Genomic DNA, 7,077 nt, shown 5'->3' on the forward strand with positions numbered 1-7,077 from the left:
ATGTATGATCTCCAATAAATCAGTTGCTCTCTCCATAGTACCGGAGAACGGTGTTTTAGTCATCTTGCCCATGAGACATGGTTCGCAAGTACCAAGTGATTCATAATCAAGTGATTCCAAAAGCCCATCAGTATGGAGTTTCTTTATGCGCTTTACACCGATATGACCTAAACGGCAGTGCCACAAATAAGTTGCACTATCATTATCAACTCTGCATCTTTTGGCTTCAACCTTATGAATATGTGTATCACTACTATCGAGATTCAGTAAAAATAAACCACTCTTCAAGGGTGCATGACCATAAAAGATATTACTCATATAAATAGAACAACCATTATTCTCTAATTTAAATGAATAACCGTCTCGCGTCAAACAAGATCCAGATATAATGTTCATGCTCAACGCTGGCACCAAATAACAATTATTTAGGTCTAAAACTAATCCCGAAGGTAGATGTAGAGGTAGCGTGCCGACTGCGATCACATCGACTTTGGAACCACTTCCCACGTGCATCGTCACCTCATCCTTAGCTAATCTTCGCTTAATCCGTAGTCCCTGTTTCAAGTTGCAAATATTAGCAATAGAACCAGTATCAAATGCCCAGGTGCTACTGCGAGCATTAGTAAGGTACACATCAATAACATGTATATCACATATACCTTTGTTCACCTTGCCATCCTTCTTATCCGCCAAATACTTAGGGCAGTTCCGCTTCCAGTGACCAGTCTACTTGCAGTAGAAGCACTCAGTTTCAGGCTTAGGTCCAGACTTGGGTTTCTTCTCCTGAGCAGCAACTTGTTTGATGTTCTTCTTGAAGTTTCCCTTCTTCTTCCCTTTGCCCTTTTTCTTGAAACTAGTGGTCTTGTTAACCATCAACACTTGATGCTCCTTTTTGATTTCTACCTCTGTAGCTTTTAGCATCGCGAAGAGCTCGGGAATAGTCTTTTCCATCCCTTGCATATTATAGTTCATCACAAAGCTCTTGTAGCTTGGTGGCAGTGATTGGAGAATTCTGTCAATGACGCTATCATCCGGAAGATTAACTCCCAGTTGAATCAAGTGATTATTATACCCAGACATTTTGAGTATATGCTCACTGACAGAACTGTTCTCCTCCATCTTGTAGCTGTAGAACTTATTGGAGACTTCATATCTCTCAATCCGGGCATTTCCTTGAAATATTAACTTCAACTCTTGGAACATCTCATATGCTCCATGATGTTCAAAACATCATTGAAGACCCGGTTCTAAGCCGTAAAGCATGGCACACTAAACTATAGAGTAGTCATCAGCTTTGCTCTGCCACATGTTCATAACATCTGGCGTTGCTCCAGCAGCAGGCCTGGCACCCAGCGGTGCTTCCAGGACGTAATTCTTCTGTGCAGCAATATGGATAATCCTCAAGTTACGGACCCAGTCCGTGTAATTTCTACCATCATCTTTCAATTTTGCTTTCTCAAGGAATGCATTAAAATTCAACGGAACAACAGCACGGGCCATCTATCTACAATCAACATAGACAAGCAAGATACTATCAGGTACTAAGTTCATGATAAATTTAAGTTCAATTAATCATATTACTAAAGAACTCCCACTTAGATAGACATCCCTCTAATCCTCTAAGTGATTACGTGATCCATATCAACTACACCATGTCCGATCATCACGTGAGATGGAGTAATTTCAACGGTGAACATCAATATGTTGATCATATCTACTATATGATTCACGCTCGACCTTTCGGTCTCCGTGTTCCGAGGCCATATCTGTTATATGCTAGGCTCGTCAAGTTTAACCTGAGTATTCCGCGTGTGCAACTGTTTTGCACCCGTTGTATTTGAAAGTAGAGCCTATCACACCCGATCATCACGTGGTGTCTTAGCACGAAGAACTTTCGCAATGGTGCATACTCAGGGAGAACACTTTTACTATGATAATTTAGTGAGGGATCATCTTATAATGCTACCGTCAATCAAAGCAAGATAAGATGCATAAAGGATAAACATCACATGCAATCAATATAAGTGATATGATATGGCCATCATCATATTGTGCTTGTGATCTCCATCTCCGAAGCACCATCGTGATCACCATCGTCACAGGCGCGACACCTTGATCTCCATCGTAGCATCGTTGTTGTTTCGCCATCTATTTCTTCTATGACTATCGCTACCGCTTAGTGATAAAGTAAAGCAATTACAGGGCGCTTGCATGTCATACAATAAAGCGACAACCATATGGCTCCTGCCAGTTGCCGATAACTCGGTTGTAAAACATGATCATCTCATACAATAAAATATAGCATCACGTCTTGACCATATCACATCACAACATGCCTTGCAAAAATAAGTTAGACGTCCTCTACTTTGTTGTTGCAAATTTTACGTGGCTGCTACGGGCTGAGCAAGAACCGTTCTTACCTACGCATCAAAACCACAACGATAGTTCGTCAAGGTAGTATTGTTTTAACCTTCGCAAGGACCGGGCGTAGCCACACTCGGTTCAACTAAAGTTGGAGAAACTGACACCCGCCAGCCACCTATGTGCAAAGCACGTCGGTAGAACCAGTCTCGCGTAAGAGTACGCGTAATGTCGGTCCAGGCCGCTTCATCCAACAATACCGCCGTACCAAAGTATGACATGCTAGTAAGCAGTATGACTTATATCGCCCACAACTCACTTGTGTTCTACTCGTGCATATGACATCTACGCATAAAACCTGGCTCGGATGCCACTGTTGGGGAACGTAGTAATTTCAAAAAAAATCCTACGCACACGCAAGATCATGGTGTTGCATAGCAACGAGAGGGGAGAGTGTTGTCCACGTACCCTCGTAGACCGATAGCGGAAGCGTTATAACAACGCGGTTCGTGTAGTCGTACATCTTCACGGCCCGAGCGATCAAGCACCGAAACTACGACACCTCCGAGTTCTAGCACACGTTCAGCTTGATGACGATCCCCGGACTCCGATCCAGCAAAGTGTCGGGGAAGAGTTCTGTCAGCACGACGGCGTGGTGATGATCTTGATGTTCTACCGTCGCAGGGCTTCGCCTAAGCACCGCTACAGTATTATCGAGGTGGACTATGGTGGAGGGGGCACCGCACACGGCTAAGAGATCCAAGGGATCAATTGTTGTGTCTATGGGGTGCCCCCCTCCTCTGTATATAAAGGAGTGGAGGAGGGGGCCGGCCAAGGGGGGTGGCGCGCCCAAGGGGGGAGTCCAACTCCCACCGGGAGTGGGACTCCCCCTTTCCTATTAGGAGTAGGAAAGGGACGGAAGAGGAAGGAGGGAGGACGGAAAGGGGGGGGCGGCCCCCCTCCCAATTCGGATTGGGCTTGGGGGGGGCACGCCCCCTCCCATGCTTCTTTCCCCTCCTTTCCACTAAGGCCCAATAAGGCCCATATACCTCCCGGGGGGTTCCGATAACCTCCCGGTGATCCGGTATTGTCCCAATCTCACCCGGAACCTTTCCGGTGTCCAAATATAGTCGTCCAATATATCGATCCTTATGTCTCAACCATTTCGAGACTCATCGTCAAGTCCGTGATCATATCCGGGACTCCGAACAACCTTCGGTACATCAAAATATATAAACTCATAATGAAACTGTCATCGTAACGTTAAGCGTGCGGACCCTACGGGTTCGAGAACAATGTAGACATGACCGAGACACGTCCCCGGTCAATAACCAATAGCGGAACCTGGATGCTCATATTGGCTCCCACATATTCTACGAAGATCTTTATCGGTCAGACCGGATAACAACATACATTGTTCCCTTTTTCATCGGTATGTTACTTGCCCGAGATTCGATCATCGGTATCTCAATACCAAGTTCAATCTCATTACCGGCAAGTCTCTTTACTCGTTCCGTAATACATCATCTCACAACTAACTCATTAGTTGCAATGCTTGCAAGGCTTAAGTGATGTGCATTACCAAGAGGGCCCAGAGATACCTCTCCGACAATCGGAGTGACAAATCCTAATCTCAAAATACGCCAACCCAACATGTACCTTTGGAGACACCTGTAGAGCTCCTTTATAATCACCCAGTTACGTTGTGACTTTTGGTAGCACACAAAGTGTTCCTCCGGTAAACGGGAGTTGCATAATCTTATAGTCATAGGAACATGTATAAGTCATGAAGAAAGCAATAGCAATACACTAAACGATCGTGTGCTAAGCTAACGGAATGGGTCATGTCAATCACATCATTCTCCTAATGATGTGATCCCGTTAATCAAATGACAACACATGTCTATGCTTAGGAAACATAACCATCTTTGATCAACAAGCTAGTCAAGTAGAGGCATACTAGTGACACTCTATTTGTCTATGTATTCACACATGTATTATGTTACCGGTTAATACAATTCTAGCATGAATAATAAACATTTATCATGATATAAGGAAATAAATAATAACTTTATTATTGCCTCTAGGGCATATTTCCTTCATGGTGATAGTGACTAGAGAACTCTGTCAATCACTATCTTATCTGGAAGATTAACTCCCACTTGATTCAAGTGATTGTAGTATTCAGACATTATGAGCACATGCTCACTAGCTGAGCTATTCTCCTCCATCTTGTAGGCAAAGTACTTGTCAAATGTCTCATACCTTTCGACATGGGCATGAGTCTGAAATATTAATTTCAACTCTTGGAACATCTCATATGCTCTGTGGCGTTTAAAAAACGTCTTTGAAGCCCCGATTCTAAGCAGTAAAGGATGGTGCCCTAAACTATCAAGTAGTCATCATATCGAGCTTGCCAAACGCTCATAACGTCTACATTTGCTCCTGCAATCGGTCTGTCACCTAGCGGTGCATCAAGGACATAATTCTTCTATGCAGCAATGAGGATAATCCTCAGATCATGGATCCAATCCGCATCATTGCACTAACATCTTTGAACTTAGTTTACTCTAGGAACATATCTAAAATAAAACAGGGGAGCTAAACGCGAGCTATTGATCTACAACATAGATATGCTAATACTACCAGGACTAAGTTCATGATAAATTAAAGTTCAATTAATCATATTACTTAAGAACTCCCACTTAGATAGACATCCCTCTAATCATCTAAGTGATCACGTGATCCATATCAACTAAACCATGTCCGATCATCACGTGAGATGGAGTAGTTTTCAATGGTGAACATCACTATGTCGATCATATCTACTATATGATTCACGCTCGACCTTTCGGTATCAGTGTTCCGAGGCCATATCTGCATATGCTAGGCTTGTCAAGTTTAACTCGAGTACTTCTGCGTGTGCAAAACTGGCTTGCACCCGTTGTATGTGAATGTAGAGCTTATCACACCCGATCATCACGCGGTGTCTCGGCACGATGAACTTTGGCAATGTTGCATACTCAGATAGAACACTTGTACCTTGAAATTTAGTGAGAGATCATCTTATAATGCTACCGTCAATCAAAGAAGAATAAGATGTATAAAAGATAAACATCACATGCAATCAAAATATGTGACATGATATGGCTATCATCACTTGTGCTTTTGATCTCCATCTCCAAAGTACTGTCATGATCTCCATTGTTACTGGAATGACACCATGATCTCCATCATCTTGATCTTTTATCAACATGTCGTCACATGGTCGTCTCACCAGCTATTTGCTTTTGCAACTATTGCTATCGCATAGCGATAAAGTAAAGCAATTACATGGCGATTGCATTTCATACAATAAAGCGACAACCATATGGCTCCTGCCAGTTGCGATAACTATTACAAAACATGATCGCCTCATACAACAATTTATATATCATCACGTCTTGACCATATCACATCACAGCAAGGCCCACAAAAACAAGTTAGACGTCCTCTAATTTGTTCTTGTAAATTTTACGCAGCTGCTACGGGCTTCTAGCAAGAACCGTTCTTACCTACGCATCAAAACCACAACGATTTTTCGTTAAGTGTGCTATTTTAACCTTCAACAAGGACCGGGCGTAATCACACTCGATTCAACTAAATCTGGAGAAACAAACACCCACTAGCCACCTGTGTGCAAAGCACGACGGTAGAACCAGTCTCATGAACGCGGTCATGTAATGCCGGTCTGGGCCGCTTCATCCAACTCTTTGTGTTCTATTCGTGCATATAACATCTACGCATAGACCTGGCTCGGATGCCACTGTTGGGGAACGTAGTATTTCAAAAAAAATCCTACAATCACGCAAGATCTATCTAGGACAAGCATAGCAATGAGCGGGGAGAGTGTGTCCACGTATCCTCTTGACCGTAAGCGGAAGCGTTTAGTAACGCGGTTGATGTAGTCGAACGTCTTCGCGATCCAACCAATCAAGTATCGAACGCACGGCACCTCCGCAATCTGCACACGTTATGCTCGGTGACGTCCCTTGAACTCTTGATCCAGTTGAGGCCGAGGGAGAGTTGTTGGGGAACGTAGCAGAAATTCAAAATTTTCCTACGTGACACCAAGATCTATCTATGGAGAAACCAGCAGCGAGGGGAAGGAGAGTGCATCTACATACCCTTGTAGATCTCTAAGTGGAAGCGTTCAAGAGAACGGGGTTGAAGGAGTCGTACTCGTCGTGAACCAAATCACTGCAGATCCTAGTGCTGAATGGACGGCACCTCCGCGTTCAACACACGTACAGCCCGGTGATGTCTCCCATGCCTTGATCCAGCAAGGAGAGAGGGAGAGGTTGAGGAAGACTCCATCCAGCAGCAGCACAACGGCGTGGTGGTGGTGAAGGAGCGTGGCAATCCTGCAGGGCTCCGCCAAGCACCTGCGGGAGAGGAGGAGGTGTCACGGGAGGGAGGGAGGCGCTAGGGCTTCAGGTGCGGCTGTCCTCCCTCCCCTCCACTATATATAGGGGCAAGGGAGAGGGGGAGGGCGCAGCCTTGCCCCTTCCTCCAAGGAAGGGGTGCGGCCAAGGGGGGGGAGGAGTCCATCCTCCCCAAGGCACCTCGGAGGTGCCTTCCCCTTTTAGGACTCTCCCCTCCCCAAGTCTCCTTGGCGCATGGGCCTCTTGGGGCTGGTGCCTTTGGCCCATATAGGCCAAGGCGCACCCCCTACAG

Source organism: Triticum dicoccoides, chromosome 5B (genome assembly GCF_002162155.2).
Source record: "Triticum dicoccoides isolate Atlit2015 ecotype Zavitan chromosome 5B, WEW_v2.0, whole genome shotgun sequence".
Taxonomy (NCBI): Eukaryota; Viridiplantae; Streptophyta; class Magnoliopsida; order Poales; family Poaceae; genus Triticum; species Triticum dicoccoides.